Below are 24,689 nucleotides of genomic sequence, written 5' to 3'. Positions count from 1 at the left end.
TCTTATAAAATACCAGTGTTCAAATTTCTTCGTCTTCCCTTCTGGCAAGAGTAGTGAGTGGGTCTAGGATGAATTAACTGATCAGTATGGTGGGAGCAAGTGAAAATTAAATGAATGAGAAACTCCTGTTTATGATTAAAAAAAAGGCAGATTCTGCTACTGCTTTAGTCCTTCCAGACCCCTTGGACTAAAACTTTATTATTCTTGCAAGATATAAATTATCAAGGTCTTTTATGTCTTTGAGAGAAAACACAAAGAAGTGCCTAATGAACAAAACTGTTCAGAAGTAAGCAGTTAATTTCAGTATGATCTGAATTAGTGTCTGGCTATCTAAACCAAGATAGTCGGAGATGAATAAACTATCCATTAGCAAACATCATAGCACAGGAAAAGGGTAAGCTTATGGCCCTGTTACTCTCTCAATAGCAAAGAATCCACAGAATAGGATTCAGTAATGATTACTAAAGAAGGAAAAGAGAACTAAAAACTCATATATCTTGGTATCTGGAGAGCTTTGATGTGGCATTTTCATTCCCTGGTGTTTTCAAACCAGACTTTTGTAGTCAGACTAAACTGAAGCATAGTATACAAGCCAGAAATTATTTTTTCATTTTCTGTTTGTATTTGAGAATGAAAAAAGCAAGGTGAGATAAGTTGGTGAGCAGTAAGGTGTGTTGATGAAGATAAGCTGGGAGTTAGCTTGACAGCAAGTGGGGATTAGCAATTTTTTTTTCCCCAGAGGAAAGTGATGTTAGTTCAGTGCCATCAGGAGTAACAGTATTGGAGAGCTAGAAAAATCCTTTAACTGTATCACATCTGGGCTGAAGAACAAAATAAAACTTCTAGAGATCTAATAGATGTCTGATGCATTTCTATGCAAACAATAACCTAAATGACAGGATTTCTTGTGATGAATATATCTATATCTAATATATATATCTATAGCCTTCCCACATCTCTAGGGACACAAAACAAGACCTTGTCCTGTATCTGTGGGGAAAAAAAAAAATAAATGGTCTGCTTTTCTTTCCAATTTGGTGCAGTTTTTTTTATATGACTTCAGTAAGGTTTGAATTGGATCAGATATGAAGAAAGGCCTTCCTCCACAGCATAACAGTTTGGTTCAGTAGATTTGCTCCTTCATTTGTATCTCTGTAAGGAAATTGTGACTATGACCTCATGCTTCAAATTGTCTTTAATAGGAAACATTTCCTACTTACCTATTTCCAAAGCCAAATTATGTTTATGATGGGGATTATGTGTGGTGTTTGCAATTGAAGGAGACTGGACCTCATGGCTTAGACTGGCCCCTTCAGTTGCATCTTATCTTAATAAAAGGGGTATTTTTCTCTTTTGTTGCAGAAGGAGATGAAGCTAAACAAATCACTTTTCATGTAGTCAGCCACAGTGAAGTTAAGGGGGAAAAAATTACAAGCCATGATAATGTCAGCAGTCAATATTGCTTCTCTTCACAGAACCATAAACAAAATCATGAAACTAGACTCTGAAAGGTCTTGATGACAGTGCTGGTAAACTTAAGCAATCTGGCTACAAAGATGAATGGTATTTTCCTGTTGCACATTCTCTTTCTCTCTGAAGCTATTTAAATCTAATTAACCTCGTGTCAAACTCTCTGATTTCCCTCCAATGTTCTAACACAGGGCCCTAAATGTTGATTATTTTTTTATACCAATGCTTCTTGAAATATTTGTTTTTAACCTTTATCCTTTTATTTGCCTGTAGACCAAAATAAATAAATAAATTATAACCTCAGGATTGTGTGGCTATGATAATGAAGCAGATCATACCCACAGAAAAAAACAGTTTTTTTGAGTAATACAGAAAGCATGTGTATACAATGACTATCTTGCCCTGGCTCAACTTAGGTATTAGCAATTCTCATTTTTGCCAGTCTCTCATTTCCTTCCACTGGGTGAAATTTCACTTCAGTGAAGCCAATAGAAATTTTTCCATTAACTCCAGTAGGAAAAATTATCACTCACCATTAGCTACAAAATACTAATATTGTGGAGTTGTATAGGACTTCCCAAAGTAACTGCCTATCTTAACCTGCAGTACTGACAACGGAGCAACTTCTCTATCTGTATCCAAGGAATCAGGAGAGTTGCACTGGATGCACCCTGCTTCAACACTTAGATCACTGATGTTAAACTGGTTTTATATCTGTTACCCTTTTAGGATAAGGAGGATTTTACTCCATGCCCAGCTTAGTTTTATTTTAAACTTTGAAAGACAGAGCAAAAGGTTGTAAGTGAGAAAGTGATAATGATGGAAAAAGTTTTCCAAGTGTTCATTTTTTCTAAGCAAAATCTTGAAGTTGCTTGGCCTTTTGGCCAAATACTATAAAGCACTAAGAAACCCATAGTTAACTGGCCTGAAAAATCTTTCTTTAACAAAACAAGCCCAAAACAACAGCAACCCCCTTTCAAATTGTGACCTACCTGCAGCACTTTTGAAGAAATGGGTGATTCTTTCCTTAATTTCCCAATAAGTAAAAAAACAAAAAACAAACCCCAAAACCAAACAAACAAAAACAAAACCCCAAAACCCAAATCACTCATCCACGAAAAACTCCCCAAGTAGAAGTATTAATGTTGCTAACAAAAAAGCCTGCTGTAACAAAGATATATTCTTTATTCTAGTGTGGTCCCTATAGCTACAAAATGTTGACACAGGACAGCATTTTAGTGAATATTTTCTGGGCCACCTCCTGTTCTCTGAACAAAGAACAATAAACTGAAAAGACTTTTGGGCAATAGCTTATTGGGAGAGATAAATTGTACAGGAATGCTTAAGCAGCACATAGCTATGAATGCAGCTTATGGTTTAAACATACTTCCTTTTGAAGGTAACTGAAAGGCTTGCCCTATTTTCCAGTTCAAAGTTTGTATAATCAACTTGTTACTTTAGCAGGGAATCTGTGCTGTAAATTCCTAGAATAGCTATGAGCAGCCCTGTGTACTGTCCACGTTCTGTGCAAGCGGGATGACAGTCAAGTATAGGCATGTCAGCTGATCCACAGAATTAAAAATAAAGAATTCAAATATTGCAGTTGCAAGAAGCACTTTACGCTGTGAGTCACCACCTCTGGTACGCATTCTTTTCCCAGCATTTGTCCTCCATCAAACATTTAATTTTCAAGCCACTGGTATAAATTGGAATGACATTTCAATATATTATTTCAAAATTTATTGCTTTAGGATGTCAGTTATGCTATTGTTGTTATAAGGCTTCTATTAATTATCTAATTAATATGTCTTGAGGTTTCGGCTCCGCTTCTGTAATTTATATACTGACATCTGGACTCTAGGGAGTGTAATATTGCATGGTGCAGTTTTGGTGTGAATACTTGAATGTTTTCTCATCTGAGGGTGTCACTATCTATGTACAATGTTATCTGTTTACATGTTACAGGTATGAATCGGTAGCGCTGGCATCTAATCCTTTTGGCAGGGATTTTACTGGTCAGATAATGGCAGCAGGACAAGATTCCCCTGTGAAGGTACAGTTGCTACCACTGATATTTACAGAGTAAAATTTTGCACTGGAAAGCTAGACTACTGGTGTAACAAGGCAGTTCAGCTCTCCCACATGACCCTTCTAAGAGATAACTGATAGTGTTTGATTTCTTGTGATTTTGTTTGGGTTTGCTGGATGGTACTGGCTTAAGACATTTAAGCCACCCTGTAAAAGTTGATTTAACTGCATTTGAACATTTCTGAATGCAGAATTTTCTTGATCAGAACCTTTTAAGATTTCTCCAGGGAGTCAGGATAGGATTGTTCACAGGATGGTCCCAGAAAGGATGTTGTACTAGGTCTGCTTCTGCTTGGCAGGACACTAACATCAAGGACTCCTCCTGTCTGTTCTCACCTGCCTTAATGCAGTACAGCTAAGGGCAATTGAAGTTTGTAGGTGAATGTATTACATATGTTTTAGTTCTGCCTTGGGTTTTTCATTTATTTTTGGCAAATGCTCAATCAACTGCAATTACTTTAAGTGTAAAAGTACCTTAAATCATGTCATACCTCAGAAGGACACTCGCTGTTTTTTTCTAACGATCTTAGAACAGCCTATTTTCTCATTCCGAGACTCAGCTCTGCCTTCAAATACCCATTTCAGCATACCTGTCAGAATTCATATCTGAGAAGAGCTATAGTAAAGGAAAACATTTGCATAGCTGGACAAATAGGGTTAGCATCCTTTGTTATCAAAGTTTGAGTTAAGGTATATGTCCTGCAGAATGGAAAAAGTGGCCCTAGTCATGTTTTGTTTAACTTAATGTTTTTTGAACTTATTTCTATCTTATTTTCTACATATGGCACCTTCTGTACAGATGACCACCTGCTCTTATAGCCTAAACCAGCTGTTTAACTATGTTGTATTGTCGAGAAAACATTTTTTTCTTCTTCCCTGAAGTACTTGTAGGTTTTAGCCTCTGATGCTCTTTAAAGTTCAAGTGCTTTTGAAGATAAGGCATACTGCAGACACAGCATGTGACGGAATAAGCAAACATAGAATGCACTTTACTATCTTTTTGATCTCTCTAGATGCTGATAATTGGTGGTGGTGTTGCTGGGCTGGCTGCAGCAGGAGCTGCCAAAGCAATGGGAGTTACTGTCAGGGGATTTGATGCCAGGTAGATAAGAAAATATGGCTTAGAATCTAGAATGCTGCTTAACACTTTATAAAATGTTCTGGTTGAAGTTCCACTTTCCTTTGTGCTGAAGGATGTTCTTCAAAAAACAATCTGCCAGGTTTCTCTGTGTCACAGAGAAAAAAAAAAAGAGTCTTAACTTGCAGAATTTTTACTTAATTTATTGCTAATTAACACAAACTTCAAATTACTGCTTTGAGTATTCAGAAAAAGAGAACATAATTTAAAAAAAAAAAAAAAACAACAAATATGCTTCTTCCCTGCTTCCTAGGCCCAACTTAAGCCAAGCATCATCATCTTCCTTCCCTCTTCCTAGTCTCAATTTTCCTCATTTTCCCTGCTTGTTACACTCAGTCCACCCCAATTCCTTTGTGTGGGGTTGTGTGCAACTGTTTCTGACCCACCCCTCACGGCTGCCCCTACCCCAGCATGGGTCATTCCTGGGACGTGACCCCTCAGGTTTGGAATTACTTTTGGTATGGAATGCTTGCTTCCAAGAGTGTCTCACCAGGTGTCTGTCTCCTTAGCACTCCATGTGTCTTTACATATATCTTCACATCTCCTACCCTAGCAGATACTACTCACATGTGTAAGCAGGGGTGCCATGTGCTGCTCTTGCAGCTTTTGGTGTGTGAGAGGGTGTTTACATGGGTTTCAGAGCCAGCTGGAACTGGATGGCACAGGACAGTTCATGGCTGCCTCCTGCTCAGGTCACCTCTGCAGCCCCTGCCACCAAACATTGCAATCTATGCCCACTGCAGCACTCACACGTGAACTGATTAGGCACTTGTGCATGTAACAATTTGGTGTTCAAGGATAACTTAATTGTGTGCTCATGCGTTAACACTGCAATTTATGGCCAGGATGCTGGTGGCTTTCTTTGCGACAAGGGCACATTGCTGGTTCATGGTCAACATGGTGTGCACAAAGACTCCAGGTCTTTTTCTACAAAGCTGCTTTCCAGTCATTAGTCCCAAGCCTGTATTGGTACATGATGTTATTCCTCCCCAGGTTTTTAGCTGATGTTCTGCTATAGATCCTGTACTCCTGCCAGTCAAATTGCTTCATATTCAAATTTTCAAAAACTGAAAAACCAATAATAATAATTTTGGATAGAAAACCCTGTTATGTCATTCAGTCCATTCCTCTGCCAGTGTAATCCATTAATTACAGTCCCTTTTTATTTGCATAGTCAAGTTTGTGTCCCAAGCAACTGAACTTCTGCGGTTCCTCTCACATCCTTTGGGAATCTGTTTACTTGTAGTCAGGAAATGCCTTTTTTCCATTTTATTCAGACAGTTCTGTAGAAGTGATTGGGCTCTGATTCTATATTGAAGTCCGGGACTGTTCACCTGGCCACCAGCAAAATGAAATGGGAACCTGCACAAGAACAGCTGTTCCTCTGCATGTATGAGACTGAGTTGGCACCTTGGTATTGTAGCAGTGATGAGCAGTACTGCAATTCTAAACATAGGTCAGTAATGAATGTAATAGAATTATTATGGACTAACTGCCTCAATATCTACAGCAAAAAATGAAAGCAATACAAAACCACTTAGTAACCCATATAGATTAAATATACTTTAACCCACAACAGAGAAAATGTGCCATTTAACTGCTGCGGAACTTACTGTAAGTGGTTTATCCAAGAGAACAGCAACTCTCATTACTTAAGAAGGCAGGTAGGTTTTTTCTAATGAAGTTATTAAATCGTGTGCTTAAACATGTGTTAGGCACAGACTCTTTGAGCAGTGACTACTTAGCAAAACCAGCCTTTTTTTAGTTTGGACAAAGTAACTTCAGTTTTTCTTTAGGAAAATAAACACCCAGGTAAGTATTTTCGCATGTATGAAACTAATTTTAGTGATGAGTTGTTTTTTTTTTTTTAATTTTTGTTTGAAATAAAGTTCAGAAGCTGCTGAGGTAAAGCTGATAAATAAGTTAGCACAGCCTGATTTGCCTAGTGCTTATTAAAAGCTGACTCTTGTCCCTTTTCTTTTAACATCTAGTTATGGTGAGAGAGTCTGTTGACTACTGCTGTCTTGCCTCTGTTAACAAAGCAATGATTGTTTTTATAAAAATAGAAAAAAATATAATCCTGTATCTGCCATCTCCATTATTTTTGCTTGGGCCTCCAGCACTGGAACAGCTTAAATTCCTTGGAGCAGAATCTCTAGAAGGAGATAACTGCTGAAAAAGGAAAGGGTGTTAGAGGCTATGCAAAAGAAATGTCCTAAGAATATATTGAAACAAACCTGATATTATTTGCCAAACAGAGTGAAGTGGATATTGATATTAGTACAGCTCTTATTCCAGGTAAGCTACTACTCATAACTATTGCAGAGCCTAAACATATGGCCTTATTAGTATAACATGCTTAGTGAAATATGCTTCTATCTAGATATGTAGTAAAAACTATTAATGAGTAAAGGCTTCAGGATTAGGTTTTATTTCATTTTTATTCAGTGGTTTACGGTATTTCCTTCTCTTTGCTAATGATTTCCTAGTCATTTTCAATTCAGACTCAATGTGAATTAATATTTTATATTTACTTCTGAAAGCACTCACGTGTATTACATACCTCCCCATTTACCCTCTTTATTTCTAGTAAGAATTATTAAACTTGTTGGTTTGCTTTCTTAAACATGAAATTGGGGAAGAAAGCTACAATTCTAATCACTAAGAATATGATGGAGTCAATGAAAGAATGATCAGCAATTATGGAGCTGAGCCTGGAGGTAAAGTAGAAATCACTCATCCTGCAGAACTTTACATTTGTAAGGTGTGTAGATTATACATCAGCATTTAGAAATAATTGATGTGTGGAGAAAATAGAAATAATGTCAGTGTTGCTCTAACAAATGAAAAAGTAATAGATGTTATAGTAATAAAGACTGTCTTTCCTTGAAGCCACTGCAAGTCTGTCATGGAATTCTTACCAATGTGTTGTGGGGTAATAAAGCAGAGTCTTTCATAAGTAATGAAACCGCAAATTGGAATACTATCCAGACACCAATCCATCTTTGAATGTTTTATGCGTAGTGACTTTTATAAGTGTGGTAACATGATTTTTAACAATGATATCCATAAATGCCCTTAAAATCATTCCTAGAGCTTTATTAACAAGTATTTTGAGTGTCCAATTCCAAATATAGAAAGAGAGAAAAAATCAATTTAGATATTTGTTTAATTTCAATATTATAAAAGTATTCTGTGTCACTATTTTACAATATGAATGGTAGATTTTAACAGATTGCCATTCAGAGGATTACTATTTTTAGATGAAGACTAAGTTCAGGTGTGATCTGGAAAAGAAAAGTCATGTAGTATATAATGGTAAAATGATATAAAGGTGCAATTATTTGTCTGCTGCCAGAACACATAGAATTGTAGAATGGTTTGGGTTGGGAAGGGACCTTAAAGATCATCTGGTTCCAACCCCTCTGCCATGGGCAGAGACACCTGCCACTAGACCAGGTTGCTCAAAGCCCCATCCAACCTGGCCTTGAAAACTTCCAGGGAGGGGGCATCCACAACTTCTCTGGGCAACCTGTTCCAGTGCCTCACCACCCTCATGGTAAAGAACTTCTTCCTCATATCTAATCTACATCTTCCCTCTTTCAGTTTAGAACCATTACCCCTTGTACTATCACTATGCTCCCTTGTAAAAAGTCCATCTCCAGCTTTCTTGTAGGCCCCCTTCAGGTACTGGAAGGCTGCTATAAGGTCTCCCTGGAGCCTACTCTTCTCCAGGCTGAACAACTCCAACTCTCTCAGCCTGTCCTCACAGGAGAGATGCTCCAGCCCACTGATCATCTTTGTGGCCCTCCTCTAGACTTGCTCCAACAGGTCCATGTCTTTCTTATGTTGGGGGCCCCAGAGCTGAACACAGTACTTCAGGTGGGGCGTCACAGAGCAGAGTAGAGGGGGAGAATCACCTCCCTCGACCTGCTGGTCATGCTTCTTTTGATGCAGCCCAGGATACGGTTGGCTTTCTGGGCTGCAAGCGCACATTGCTGGGTCATGTTGAGTTTCTCCATCAACCAACACCCCGAAGTTCTCAGGGCTGCTCTCAATCCATTCTCCACCCAGCCTGTATTTGTGCTTGGGATTGCCCCGACCTGTGTGTAGGACACTTAGCTTTGTTGAACTTCATGAGGTTTGCATGGGCCCACCTCTCCAGCCTGTCAACGTCCCTCTAGATGGCATCCCTTCCCTCCAGCGTGTTGACCTTGCCACACAGCTTGGTGTCATCAGCAAACTTGCTGAGGGTGCACTCAATCCCACTGTCCATGTCGCTGACAAAGACGTTAAACAGCGCTGGTCCCAATACCAACCCATGAGGAACGCCACTTGTCACAGGTCTCCACTTGGACATCACACTGTTGACCACAACTCTTTGAGTGTGACCATATGTTAGAGTATTGTCTAAACAGTTTAAGTTTTACCATTTTTTTTTTTTTTCGGAACAGTGCAGTCCAAAGTGGTGATATACCTAAGAAGATGGGAGACGGTCTTCAAAATGTGTGAAGATGTAATCAATCTTAAACTTTTTCTTTCATTATCTCTTCAGGGGTCCCATTTCCAACTTATTTCTTTAGTTACAAGGATGTTTTTCTTTTTGAATGGAAGATTATCTTTCTGTAATGATCTGGTTCTAGCAGTTAAAACTTGAAGAATGACAAAGATCATAAAACTGATGATATCAAGTGTTCATAGACTTGCTGGCCTACGCTGATGTTCTAGGAGGGCCTAGCTTTGTCTCTTGTGTGGTTTTTGGTTTTTTTTTTTCCTTTCCAGCTTTGTGCTAAATTGGTTGTCAAAACTATTTTAAATTTGTAATATTGAGGCCTGATTAAAGATAGCCAAGTTTGCATAATTCCCAACTCTACATTTAGCAGAGCTGAGAAGAAATTTGCTATCATCTTCTCTTAATGGGAAAAGTCCAGTTCTGTCCTTTTCTCTGAGGAGGAAGAAATATTTCTTCTAATTTTATCTTGAAAATTTGAATTTAAATATTTAGATTTTATGTAGATCTTGCAAATTTAAATACTCCTATTATTGAACCATTTCCAAGTATTTTGTTATGGGTCCAGTTGTATGTGCCTGAGCTGATCTAACATCACACAGTTTGGATATTGATTGCCTCTTCTCCACACGTGTGCTACCTAGACTGCATGTCCCATGTTGTGCTATGTTTGTGTTGGTGTAGTGGTGGGCTTTAGGCACATAGGAGGCATGCATGTATGCTGTGGGGCTCAAAGGTTTGTTCAATCTATTAATTTAAAAGCCCAGCTTACATAGTGAAAAACTTACTCAAGTTGTGAGAGTCCTGTAGCATGAAAACACTTCAAATACTCTTGTGCATGAGAAAAATCATCTATGCACCTACTGTTCTCTACCTTACTCTCTTCAGTAATAACTATAATGCTAATTAGAGCACAAGTCTTACGAGGAGGGGCTGAGGGAGCTGGGGTTGTTTAGTTTGGAGAGGAGGAGGCTCAGGGAAGACGTTATCACTCTCTACAACTACCTGAAAGGAGGCTGTAGCGAGGTGGGGGTCGGTCTCTTCTCCCAAGTAACAAGTGATAGGACAAGAGGAAATGGTTTCAAGCTGCACCAGGGGAAGTTTAGGTTGGATATTAGGAAAAAGTTCTTCACCGAAAGGGTGGTCAGGCACTGGAAAAGGCTGCCTAGGGAAGTGGTTGAGTCTCCATTCCTGGAGGTATTTAAAAGAAGGGCAGACGTGGTGCTTAGGGACATGGTTTAGTGGTGGACTTGGCAGTGTTAGGTTAACGGTTGGACTCGATGATCTTAAGGGTCTTTTCCAACCTTAACAATTCTATGATTCTATGAATTTTTCCCCTCTTTCTGTATCATTTGTTTTCCTTTGTGAAGACGGATTATTTGAAGCAATTAAAAATGCTATAATTTCAGTATGTGGGAATTTACCTGAGGAGGAAAAGTCTTTCATCAGGAACCAACTTGGGAAGTGGACTATAAAGCAATAGCAGAATACTTGCAGCCTTCACTGTCCTCCAGGTAGTAGATGCATGCATTGGCCTGTTCTGGAAAGCTAGGTGAATGGTCCAGCTAAAAGTATTTCAATTTTACCTTGTATTGACTACTTCTGTGGCTGCCATAGTTGACTATCATGTCATGACTTACTCCAGGATGCGTATTGAAGCAAACAAACGTGTGGCTGCATATGGGATGAACTGGCAACTGCAATGTCCAGATGGCTATCCTGGAATGATGCAATGAAAGAAAGAAACAATAATTTAGGGTACAGTGTTCAAGATCAGAATTCAATATAAGTTGTTTTCTGAGCATGGCATTAGAATTCTTTTGTGGTTTTTTGAATGTTCTGCATTCATAATAATATGAAGGGATGTTAAAGAAACATGATCTTAATCCAGATGTACTTGCAAAGAATTTAAGTTTTGAAGGCATCTCTATCTTCTTCCTTGGGACTGACTAGAGTGCAATTAATCTGTGAAACACATTGTGCAATGTGATTCTTATCAGACAATCATGAGGTGTTTTCGAATTTGAAGAAGTAGTTGATTTCTTACTCTCAAAAATAAGCACCATATGGTTTTGTAACCAGTTCCCTGACTGGCCTCCCGGCTCATTTAGTCTCTGGCTTCCTGACAAAATTGCTGACTTTCTTTGGTCATGCATCAGAGTAAGCTATTAGTTTTAAACAGAATCCTTAACTTGTAAAAGAAAGCTTTAGTAACTCATGTCTGCAGTAATATGCAAATTTGATTTACTAGCATGTATAAAACAGGCATCGGATCTGCAGAGAACATGTGAAAAGTTTCCAATACAAGAAAGCTTTGACAACTATTTATTTTTCTTTCTCATCAGGGTGTGGTGAACACTGGTTACAAGGACTTGCCAAGCAGAATGGCTACTCAAGCCAGTAGCCTTTATTCCAATAACATCTTGAAATTATTAAAGCTGTTTCTCCTGAGAAAGAATATTTTCACTTTGAACAAAAGGACGATTTAGATTATGCGGCTATTGATCATGTCATTAGAAGAATTTTGGTAATGAAAGGTGAGTTTCAACACCACTTAAACATTTTTGATAAAAATATATAAAATATGTTGTATGAAAGCAGTGATTTTGTTAGTGAGTTTAGTCATTCCAAGAAAACATTATCATTCAATGTCTACATGATAACATGGTGAAGGGAATTTCTTGCGTGTTTCAAGCCCTAAAATACAGGGCAAAAAGATTTATAAATTTTGATACTGTAAAATTACTGTTGTACTTTAAAAAACATGTTTTTAAAGAATTTGTTACTGAGAATTGGCCCATCTCCTGAGCTACTGAACTGTGCCTTAAGCAATATGACTTCAAGTGCAAGATAGTTTATGGACTCAAATCAGTATGTATTGAACAAAGGTGCTGACAAGTAGGAATAGGTGAGCTGTGTGTGATACTGAAAAGGACTTCAAGTAGTGCAAGTACTTCAAAGGCCAAATGGTTTGATAACACTTACTACATCTTTGTGCCAAGGTCAGGAGAGGTAGAGCATTGTTGCTTATAAAGATACAGTGGTTTTCTATTGAACTAAGCAGGGGTTTAGCCTCAGAATATGACATGTATTTCAACCCTGATATGACATCATTAGGCTATATCCTGCGTAGTCTCTGTTGTAATAGCAGTAGCCCTCATACATTCCTACATCCTTTGGCCTCTTACTCTGGGAGGAGAAATGGAACTAGATATACAGTTAAATCAGGAGGCAGCCTTAAGATCTGTGAAAACTGGTATTACTTCTATATTGGATGCAATTTTCTGTATGCAAGATGTTTCTTGAGATAGACTGATTCTTTTTCAGTTAAGTTTATTTTGGATATAGTAAAGAGGAAGGCTTAATTTCTGTAGTCACAGTGAGTTGAAGATTGATAGGAATCCATATTTGCCTGCAGGTAGCATTAAACCAAAGTACAGTCATGCTAAACATTTAAATATTGGCAGACTGGAATTACTGTTTGGCTAAGAAAGTGTTTGTAAAGAGAAGCATATTCATGTTCAGCTTTTAAGGAATGTAGTCTAGGATTTAGGTAGGTTTTCTTGTTTAATGTCTGTTTTCTGGGCTTTTTGTGTGTGTGTTTTTTTGAGTTTTTTGCTTCTTTTTTTTCCCTTCCAGTGTCATGTGTATTACATCTGAAATACATCAGGCCAAATTTGGTGCAGTAAGAACACAAAGACAGTTTTTACAACTGACTGAATTCAACGATTGGTGCTATTTTACAGACCAAGGGTTATCATAATCTGTAGAAGGTAAAAGCCAAATCCTGTTCTATTTACTCATGTGAGTAATCCCACTAATTTCAGGACAAATAAGTAACCATGACAGGACTTTGCCTGAAGGGTCACTCCATGATATAATGAAAGGCAAGATACAGTAGGAATCCATCATAATGATTGTTTTGTTCTGCAACAGGAAAGTGTAAAGTGTTATTTCAGTAACCTTTCCCAAGAACAGCACCCCTTTGTATTTAAAAAAAAAAAAAGCACAAAACAGGAAGAGCCATACTCTTATAATCTAGGAAAATGATGACCACAGCTGGAATTTATATAAAAGGTACAAGGGAATTAATTTATCTATATTTCTTGTTGCCATTTTGCATTTAAATGATGAGCCATGCTAGGAATAATTATGTAAAAATAAAATGAGCTCTTGAAAGGTAGTGTGGATTAATATTGAAAAGCAGCAGGCAGTGGTAAGTCAGGGTTGCTAACATAAGTTGCTTTCCAATTGAATAAAAGGCTAAAAATTTAACTTTTCAGGATCCTTGGTGAATCACTGTATACCTTCTGTTACCAAGAAACTTCTTCTGATATTAATTATGTATGAAATAGAGCCAATACGGTATAGGTTAGGGACCCAATCCAGGGCCAATTAAAATTAACATAGACTGTTCTCAAAAGCTTTTGGATCAGGGCCTGTATATACTGCATAACTCCAGATGTCATTATCTGTGTTGAAATATATGTATGAAATGGAAAATGAATCATATAGCAAGGTTTTGATTATGTTGAATAATATTTTCCTCATAAACAAGATTGTTATGCTCTTTGCATTAACTGCCTTTAAAAATAATGAGAGAATGAAAAAAAGAATAATGCAAATGATAACAGAAAAGGATACATATAGCGCACCTTTTCGATGGTTCACTACCTTCAAAGCTCCTGTTCAAGGTAAATGAGTAACAGTAGAAATATCTATTAGTTCAAGGAAAGCAATTTTTGGTGGTACAGAAAGTTGATTTTAAAGGAAGAAAAAAGAGAAGGAAGTCTGTTTCACTTAGTGAACCATTCTATAACCAAGCTTTGTACAGCATCTGAAAGACCTTTCTTACTGCCTCCTCCCAGGGTCACTGACTTAAAATGTTTTGTCCAAAGTATCATCCTTGTTTGAAGATCTCTTTTCTTTCATTAATGTTGGGCAATTTGTATACAACTTTTAAAGTTTTTAATAAAAACTTCCTAAAATGATAATCCAACTGAAAAATAAACTCCTGTGATGTCCGATAGTGAGACTGTGATATCTTTCTACATTGGGCTTTGAATGGATTGGAGAAATTCGTACTGTACATTGACTTGCTCAGACCCTACTTAGGTATATTTAACAAAACATTGTGCAAGTGATGACAAAATATGTCTCCAAGTAAAAAAAAAAATCTTATTATCTTGGATTAATGAAATGATTTAGTCTTTTCCTAAAGAGGGAAAAACATTTCCTTAAACCACCAACACATATGGTCAAAGAGACTAGTACTGGGAGCAATAATATTTTCTCCCATGGAAGTATTGTTGAACTCTTTGTGTGGTCTGCATCTTTTAACAATGTTCAGATGCTACACTGTGGTCTGTATTCCTACTAAAGCAGTAAAGGTTGTGAGAAGTCACTGGGGAATTTATGACATTTAATTTTGGGTTTTTTTGTAAACTATTTCTCCATATTTGCCCAAGTGGAATATTTGTTGTTTAAGAAATTTAGTTTGGCAGTCCCACATGCATCTGCTGGATCCTGGGGTCCCCACTTCATCCTCAGGTTGACAAAGATTCTATTATTCCAAAATTAGCTTTCTAGCAAAACCAATGTATACAATTCATGCATGTAAAAATATGCAGGAAATGCATTCTGCTGCCATGGGTGTCAGTGACACAACTGCAGTAGAAGTAGGGTTTGGGTTCTATGCCTGTTTTTATTTTATGATTAATAAAGAAAAGTGCTTTTTTATTCTTCTGAGTGCATAGTTTTTTCTTTATAGATTTGGCAGGTATTTTGGAACTGACGCTTGTTTCTCCTAATCTTCTTTTACTCAAATGGTGGCCAGATTTGTTCTTGCTTGGAATAGTGGTTATGACACCACCCAGGGAGTCACCTGGCCTCCATTTGCCTCTCATACCAGAAATTGTATTTATTATTGCTAAGTGTACTGTCTGTTGCTTTCTTCTCTTGTATGCTTCATTATGTCAGATTTGAGTTCAATTTCACTAGGAGGGGCCTACACAAAGTCAAAGCAAGGTTAATGACTTACCCAAAGTGAATTACAAATGAGATTAGAATTTATGAGTTCCTGCCTCAAAACTTTTACTCCAGGCACTAAACAATACCGTTTTCATCTTTACTTAGATCCATGATGCATATTCATGCACAGAAATTTTACTGGCAACCAAAGGATTGTATAATGATCATTGCTTGTAAATATAGGCATGCCAATATAAGCATTGGCTTTATGTTTATACCCATTGTCTCTATAGTAAATATACATATTTCTGTGATAAGATGACCAGAGCAGAAAATGTTTAACAGACTTAATGGGAATAGTGAGAAGATGCGATGAGAAAACTTTGATGTCACCTCAGGTATGTGTGTCTATATCCTTGCTTTTTCATCTGCGTAGGACCAACTTCTTTCTGCAAGGTCTTGTCCAAAAAGCAGAATGTTTCTTCCGTTGATGAAATTGTTAGGTTAAATTTTCAAAGATCATTGATACACTGGTAGTTAGGTTACTTTGCCTAATTGAGATGCTACATGCATTTGCCATGATGTAGAAGTACAAAGCTGCATGTGCGAATTTTCAATCTGAGCAGCATCCTTACGGAGTCAACTGTCAATTTCTTGGAGTAGAGCATTTTGCAGAGCAGACTTTTCCTGATGTTTTCAGCTTTAAATTTCCCTTTATGATGGAAAAAGTATTTAAAAATTGGATTCTGTTCTAAGCAAAGCTGAATGCAAGTGGACCTCAGTTTGGCTTCAGAAGCATTTTAATTCCAATTTAATTTTTTATAGAACTTTAGACAGAAGAACCTACTCTTTTAATACAACTGTTTATGTAAGTTTTGTGTGAGTAGTCTAATTGTTTTGGTAGTAGAAGTCAGTTGTCACTATTCAAGACCTTTGCTCTGAAAAAGCATTTTCCAGGATAACTGGCTAATTTTTTTCCATATAGCATACCTATCTCTGATGTTCATTATGTCTGATGTTAGGTTTCTATGTTACTAATGGGATGTCAAAATCAATAACCTGTTTTTTTTTTTTTTAAGTATTAAACCCCTATGACAGCCCCTGAAATCTCTCAATGCTCACCAGTTTTGTGAAAGAGGTGAAAAAGTTATGGACTTTTGGTCCATGTGATTGAGTACTCAGGTGTGCAAAACGAGATTACAAAATATCTGTGTCAGCAACTGAATGTCCAGAAGGAAACCTGTAACAAAAATGTTTGCACAGACATGCACAATGGAGAGGGATAAAGCTAATTGATTCAAAGGGCTCATTGTAAATAGCCACAATCAAAACATACTTTCATATTTTAGTTTGATCACACTCGCACTGAGACTACCCCTCCACACACAGGATTTCCTGCTGGAAACTTCTCTTAAATCACAGAATGGTTTGGGTTGGAAGGGACCTTTAAAGGCCATCTAGTCCGACCCCCCCCTGCAGTAAGCAGGGATATCTTCAACCAGATCAGGTTGCTAAGAGCCCAGTCCAGCCTGATCTTGAGTGCTTCCAGGGATGGGGCATCTACCACCTCTCTGGACAACCTATTCCAGTGTTTTACCACCCTCATCATAAAAAAATTTCTTCCTTATATCTAGTCTGAATCTATCCTCTTTTAGTTTAAAACCATTACCCCTTGTCCTATCACTACAGGCCCTACTAAAAAGTCTGTCCCCATCTTTTGTATAAGCCCCGTTTAAGTACTGAAAGGACGCAATACTGTCTCCCTGCAGCCTTCTCTTCTCCAGGCTGAACAACCCCAACTCTCTCAGCCTTTCTTCATAGCAGAGGTGTTCCATCCCTCTGATCATTTTTGTGGCCCTCCTCTGGACCCGCTCCAACAGGTCCATGTGTCTCCTGCGCTGAGGGCCCCAGAGCTGGACGCAGTGCTCCAGGTGGGGTCTCACCAAAGCAGAGCAGAGGGGCAGAATCACCTCGCTTGACCTGCTGGCCACGTGTCTCTTGATGCAGCCCAGGATATGGTTGGCTTTCTGGGCTGCGAGTGCACACTGCCAGCTCATGTCCCGTTTTTCATCCACCCGTACCTCCAAGCCCTTCTCTGCAGGGCTGCTCCCAATCCCTTCATCCCCCAGCCTGTATTGATACCAGGGGTTGCACCGACCCAGGTGCAGGACCTTGTGCTGGGGCATTTGTTTAGCAGATGTTTCAATCAGTGGGATTGTCATGCTAATTAGAACCTCATAGTAATTTGCCTGTGGGTGCAGATGTAGCAGATCTCATAAGCTATCTAGCCAGATTCTGAGTTCTGAGTAGTAATCTGTGGTCAACCAGTGGTGTGATAAAGGTGGAAAAGAGACACTAGAAACACAATTCAATTTCTTCAGTGATTAAAGACAAGAACCTTCATGCTAGCATTTTTCTAAAATGCTCACCAAAACCACATATAGAGACAAAGTCTGCATTAATAGGAAAGAAAGATGTGTTTAGATTTTTTTTTAGGAACTGGGAAACCTATGGAATGGGTAGCGCTTACAACAGAAGGATGGGTTCTATCTAATGGAAGATGAAAGGCTATTGGCAGTTATTAAAAAGATTATAGGGTAGTTTTTAAAACTCAAGACAGGGAAAAGCAGACAAATAAGATAACATAATGTAGAATGAAGTTCTGTAACTCTCAAGGAAAAACAAAGGTAGAATTTGATAAACTTAATTTCAAAAAATAGCATAAACAGTCAATACAAAGTCCCTCCTAAGTAGAAAATGAAAAAACTAAGCAAACATACCATATATAGTACTATAGCCATGCTAGAATTTTAGGAAATAAGATGGATCAGGAAGGCCTGACTCCGAGAGAGAGAGAAAAAAGAATTCATTTAAAAAGAGCACAAATAGTTAATAAAATTGAAAATGCTCCTACTAAAAGGAAAACACAGTAAAGTCCAACACCATATGGGAGCTGAATTTGCAACTGAAATAAGCTGCAGGATACAAAATGACAGTTACACCAGTTTTAACATTAAGGGATGCGCAGAGAAAGAAAGTGTACTCATGGGAGTTTTTACTTGCTAACTATTACAGGTAAAATTTATATTTCTGAACAGGTGGTTGCTTAATTACACAGAATGCTGGATATGTTCAAATGACCTACTCCAGAATATGATTATCTCTGTCTTCTCCCTAAAGCAGTGTTTATAGGAGGATATGGTGCCTCTCTATGCCATCAGACATAACATTGAACAGGTTACTCAATGTTAAATTTTCTTCTGTTCAAAGTTAAGTAATTCAAAACTAGGAGGGTGGTCTTGGCTAGCAAAGCTAGTCATAGGAGAAAGCAAAGAGCCTGATTCTGCCTGAAATATCAATGCTACAAGCAGCGAGGAATGAGGGGTATGTGCAGAATCAGGCCCTCCAGGAAAACTATTCACTTATATGGGCAAATATTTGCCATCCCTCTTCATTAGATCATGGAATCTGTTATCCCTAGGGCCAGGGAAACAATTTTATAGCCTTTTTGTTTTCTACTGTCCTTATTTGAGCATATTGCTTTGACTGGTCTATGTTTCATTCAAGAGAAAACAGCTTTGCATTTCCAGTTCCATAATATTCCGTTACAAAGCAGCAACACATTCATCAAAGAACTTAATTCATTTGCAGGAGTACCAATTTGTATCTAGTTTAGAGTGTAAGTACATCAGGAGAGATACCATATTTACTTTTATTTGCTATTTTTTAATCCACCTTCAGATGCATATGTTGTTCAAAACTTATTAAAACTAAGCTATTTCTTATTAGAGGTAGAATCTAATTGGCAGTTATCTTTACTAAAGACAGAGAAAGGAAGCATTTTGGGAAGAGAACAATCTAATAGTAATCAGACCTGAACTGGTTCTCTTACCTGCCCTTAAGGCTTCCTACACCCTAGAAAAGTGTTCAGCACTAAATCTGGAATAAATGAGGTATCAGATTTCATTAATTCTTTAAAGGTGTTTTGTTGCTGGTTTTTTTGGTGGTTGGTGTTGGTGTTGTTGTTGTTTTTTAAAAAACAATACCATCACTGGAGAGAAATCTGATGGATGTCCTGGAACTTATGAGAAGGTCGCATGGCAGTCAATATACATAGTAACAAAGCTTATTTTCCAAACGGTTGTTTCACAGTTAGTTTTACATTGGAACCCCATTCTTTGAAATGATGTTGTGTTACCAGACTAGAATAACTCATATGTGTATTAAAAGAATAAAGTAAAACATTTCCCTCTGTGCTACAATACGTGGAAGGAATGGATCAATAAAATCTTACACGTAATAAACGCCTGAAAGACTGAGAGGGATCAGACTGAACTGGAAGCAGTAGCAGATATTTTCAGTTTACATTCTGCATACAAATAAAGGAGACTATAATTCTTACACTTAGATTTTGACCTGATTCATTGTGAGGATGAGGTTAATAATTAGATAAATACTGGATAAAAATTATATGCTGCATTGTTGCTTCTTAAAGATAGGTGTAAAATCACTGAAGCCAATATTTTTTTCTAGTTGTCTTACACATGAGTACTTGAATATTTGAGATGTGTTCTGGGAAGCTTGTTATGTTGCATCTTTTCCACAGATCATAGTGCAAGCCATATCAATGCAGTCATACAGCTATTTTGTTTAACGCCAAATCTCAGGATACAGTATCTATAAATTCGCTCCATCTCAGCATTGTTAATACCCTCATATGACAGTTTCCCTTCTGTTAGACTTAACGCTTTGGACATAGACTTCTGAAAAGCCAATAAATATTTCTTGAAGATACCAGCCAACACATGGTCCTTGGCCTTTCCAAATGTTCTAAGAATGTTGTCGAATGGCTATATGTGTTTGTTATGATTTGAGTATCATGGATTTTATTGACTGTATTATTTTGGGTCATACTTTCAACTCATTCAGTGATGCAGGTTAAAAGACAATTTATTATTTAAAATGAAGTCACCATGTCCTCTTTAAATATCAGAAGGCAGACTAGATGTTTAGTAAATCAGGTCATTAGGAATTTCAGAGCATTTTTTATATCAAAACATCTAAAATAAAAATGAGAGAATCAGACCTTTATATTTAGCTTGATAAAATACACTACTTTTACCTATAAAGACTATAATGGCTAAAACAGTTCTAAATTTGTCTAGTGCAGGGCAAATCTAACAAAGGTGTAATGTCTTTCAGCTTGAACTAATGCGATAAGTATTTTTCTTTTGGGACAGAGCATTAAGAAATAAGCCTGAAAACAATAAAGAATAAGGCAGTAATTGAGGCATTGTAGACTAATATTAGGAAACAATACGTCAGTGTTGATGATAATTGAAAACATGTACTCAAATATATGTCAATGGATCTTGGAACTGAGTTGCTGGGATGCTAATGAGTTTCATGGATGCTTGGTAGGTTGGTGTCATAAAGAAATACAGAAACCAGGAAATGTGAAGGGAGGAATATGCAGAAGTCTTATAATCAGAAATGGATATTCATTTACATTAATAAACAGAAGAAATCTTTCTCATCTTTAAAGATAAACTATTGGTTCTCAGTCCTCCTGGAGATTTTAAAAGCCTTCCAATGCCTTTATATTCCTTTACAAAGAGTAAAGCTTGAAGTACAGCGATGCTACATGTTCATTTTTTTTTTTGTATTTCAGATAATGTATTTCGGCTCAGTTGTGTGCTGTGCAGGAGTGCTGGCAGGGTTGTCTAGTCAGAACACTTCTGGATTTGGGAATGCCCTTGGTATGATTGAGGTGTCAGAGATTTAGGAGCAAGCAGCAGTAGGAGCACAGAAATCTTCACAAGAAGTGCTTGTGCAGATATCTGTAGCCATGGATCTGGGTGGCACAATGGGTATATACACTTCTACACACTATATGTGCTCAATTCACAGCATCCTTGTTAAGTGTTATTAATTAATTTACTATTCTTTGAGAGGATAGGAAAATATATTATGAAAGTATATGAATTCCTAAAGGTGGCACTCTTAACTAAGGGGGGGGGAGTATAAGTTGGGATGAAAGATCTTAATTGCTAATACAAAGCTTAAGTTTTGTCAAAGTCGAATGTTGTTCTGAAATGAAAACAATTGATGTTTCAAAAAGCACTGAAATCATTAGACAGTTTTTGGAACTTTCCATTTATTTTCTGAACTGAAACAATTTTCTTGTTATGAATCTAGCAACTGCCTCAGTTGATTGGAATTAGAATTTATTAATTTGTGGGAAAAGAAATATTTGAAAAATTTAGTTTTAATGCTGATTCTCTAAGGAGGATTTTGTATCTGATACTATGGAGGCCAATAGAAATTCTCAAAGGTTGAGGTTGAAACTTGGTAAGAGAGAAGAGGGGAAGGTACTACTTCTTTGCCAGTTTGTCACTTAGATTGTGGTAGTCTTCTAATGCACCCAGAGGCATTTGGCCTGTCTTGATTCTCTGTAGGCAAAATGTGTTTGGAAAGTCTGGCGGGTGCATTCACATTACTCTCTCCCATACATAAGAAACAGTGGCTTCAAAAGAGCTGTTCTGGCTCTGTTTCTTACAAGCTGTCATCCCAAAATGTTCTAGCAATGTATTTTTGGAAAAAACTTAAATTAGGTTAAAATTTCCTATAACTATTATATTTCTATTTCATTGTACGAAAAGGAAAACATTAAAAAGTAAACAGTCCTTTCTTGCTCAACGGTCTGTTTATGCTTTGAGTATGAAACACAGTGTAATATTTTATTTTGGATCTAAATAATTTAATTTTGCAGGTCTTACCATTGCAGAAAGAATTGAAATCTCTGACTTTCCTCAGCTTGTAGCTGCATTTCACAGTCTGGTTGGTTTGGTAGCAGCAGCTCTTACATGTATTGCCGAGTACATGGTGGAATATCCACACCTTGATGTTCACCCTTCTGCCAAGGTTCTCAAAATTATGGCATATCTGGGCACTATATTGGGGTGTAGCTTTCAGTGCTTCTTTAGTGGCTTATGGAAAAATGCTGGGTATTCTTTACTTTAGTCTGTCATATGAAATTTAGGATGAAGTTCACTAGAGGCCCCCTCCCCCCCCTTTTTTTTTTTTCCTCAAAATACAGTTGAATCCTAGGAGGAGCTGGGGGCTACTGCTCTTAGCTCTTTTGTGAGGGGAGGGAAGTACCCTTATACAACTTAGCTTAACAAATTCAATAGGACTGGAACATGAGGAGGAGGTTAGTGGCTTTGGCTTGTCTGTTCATTAGGAGAGATGTTGATGTTGGTCTCAAGGATTTCTTTTGCTGGATTTGCTAGAGAATGTTTAATTAGGAGTCTGACTTAGATTCCATAAAGCATTACTCCTAAGATTCTGATGTGAACAACTAGTGGCTAAAGGAATTTTAGTAAGAGATCTTTTAGGTCCCTATGTATCAATTATTTCCTACTGCAATGATATACAGCTATTGAAGCTTTGTGTTCTGAATAATTAGTGTCCTATTTGCTACTACAAAGCAATCATATATCAAACTGCTTTTGTTTTCCCATAATTAACAAGGCTGAAATAGAAGGAGTCATGGAGTACGACAGGAGCTGGAGCACTTCCATTTCTGAGAATTCCTTCCAAAAAAATTCTAAAGTTTTTGTCTTGTATCTGCAATAGGTGGACCTTTCTTCCAGCTAAACTAATTTCCAAGGAGACCAGTGCCTTGGTATTTTTATTCTGTATCTGTAGCCTGTCTTAATTTCTAGTGCTTTAGCATTAAGAATATTTTAGCGCGGAAGTCAATGCAGTGTTAGAGCAACATGCTTGCTTCCAGATTTGCTGGACTCGGCACCATTTCTACTTGGGTACCACTAGTTGAATGCTGGCTTGCTGACAGCATCCATGGCTAGTATGATAACTTTTTATATTGGACCCTAGCTACACCCCTAGATTAGTGTGCATTCTTGGTGTTACGGGACTCTCTTCAATTACGGTAATAGTATCAAGAGAGCAATTCTTGAACCTCTTCATTGCAAATAAATGTAAGGTTTTTGCACGCACATCCAGCACTTGCTGGTTGCTAGCCACAATGCAGTCTTGTATGTTAGCTGAAAAATTTGGCATAAATTATGAGGAATCAACAAAGTGCTCTGCAGAATGTTTATCTAGCCCTATAGAAATTGCATAACAAGTCTGCAAGACCCTGCAGGATCCCACAAACCACAGTGCAGAGATCCAAAACTTTTTTAGCCAGCAGCAGTGCTGTAGAATAAGCTGTGGATGTTTATCTAGTCAGATGTATATGTAATCCTAGCCATTGCTGTAACTATGGACCAGTTTTGGAAAGAAATAAGAGAGTAAGGGTCTTGTTCTACAAACAACAAATGATTTCAGCTCCTATTATGCCTGTATAATCTTTCAGCAAAAATTCTAAAGGCATATCTGCTTACACGACCAATCCCAATAATGATCGTAGGTAACAATCTTCTGCTAACTGGGTGCTTGAATGAACTTTTATTTGCTTTTGTTTCACTTATTTAATATTTTAGGAATTATATAATTTCTTGAACTATGAATTTAATTTTTCTTTCCCTTATGTGGTATTTACTAAATTGCAGGGACTGACACTGACAGCTGTAGGTGGAGCAGATATGCCTGTTACTAAAATACCAAACAGTTACTCTGGCTGAGCCTTGTATGCAGAAGGATTTCTTTTTGACAACAGTCTTGACAATTGTGGGTGCCTTGATTGTTTGCTCTGGATGGAGCTATCCTGTCATGCGTTGTGTGTGTGGTAAGGAAATACCACTAGTTTGTCCCCTTTTCTGTGTGAAATAAGACTAGGCCGTCTACTTTGGTAACTTTTAGAAATAAGATGTTGCAGGAGATTGGATGACTGCACTGGCTCCCTGACAGAATTTTGCTTATAATGGTAGTAAATAATGAAAAGTTACAGCAATTGGATAGATGTCTGGTGGGTTTCCTAGAATTAGGATTTGGCAAATGAACTCCTTAAATGCCAAGGACAGCAAAGAAATCAGAATATGTCTGGGTTGCATGATGCAGAGCTGTATAGAGATATCCAGCCAACTCAAACAGTGTATATATGCTAGGAGAGCCCTTCCTCATTTTTACCTCGCTTTTTAGTAGCTCCTTTACCCATAGTTCAAGCACTTCCATGTGGCACTTCACTGAACGGTGTAAACATACTAAAAATTTATTTCCTGTTGGTTACAGGCATGATGGACTGGGCATCGACTGGCACTCACACGTCGGCAGGGGGATTAAACTACTGGCCTTGAGAGAGTTGATTCCTTCAGGTCAGAGTGGTGGTCTTATACCATAAGAGAACTTGCATAGCTTTGCCTGAGTTCTAGCTATTCAGTATGGAAACAGTTCCTAGTGTGCTAAATCTGGCAACTGAACTTTAAAAACAACTAGGAAAAGTAATAACAGCAATGTGATTTACTCGTAAAACCAACAATGTAAGTTAATATTTTATAAAACGCTGAATGGCCTTTACTGAGGGATCTCACCCAGCAACTGACTTTG

The 24,689-nt window shown here is 37.7% G+C and overlaps 1 pseudogene; it reads left to right on the top strand.

Moving 5' to 3' along the window:
• Positions 1–350: 350 nt before the first annotated feature.
• On the top strand, positions 351–24,439 carry LOC104017264 (NAD(P) transhydrogenase, mitochondrial-like; annotated as a pseudogene).
• The last annotated feature ends 250 nt before the right edge of the window (positions 24,440–24,689 follow it).

The sequence above is a fragment of the Nipponia nippon genome, unplaced genomic scaffold (genome assembly GCF_047370975.1).
Source record: "Nipponia nippon isolate SJK-2023a ecotype South Korea unplaced genomic scaffold, ASM4737097v1 scaffold_9, whole genome shotgun sequence".
NCBI lineage: Eukaryota > Metazoa > Chordata > Aves > Pelecaniformes > Threskiornithidae > Nipponia > Nipponia nippon.
The sequence above is the reverse complement of the archived record's forward strand: the minus strand, read 5'-3'. Positions and strand labels throughout refer to the sequence as shown.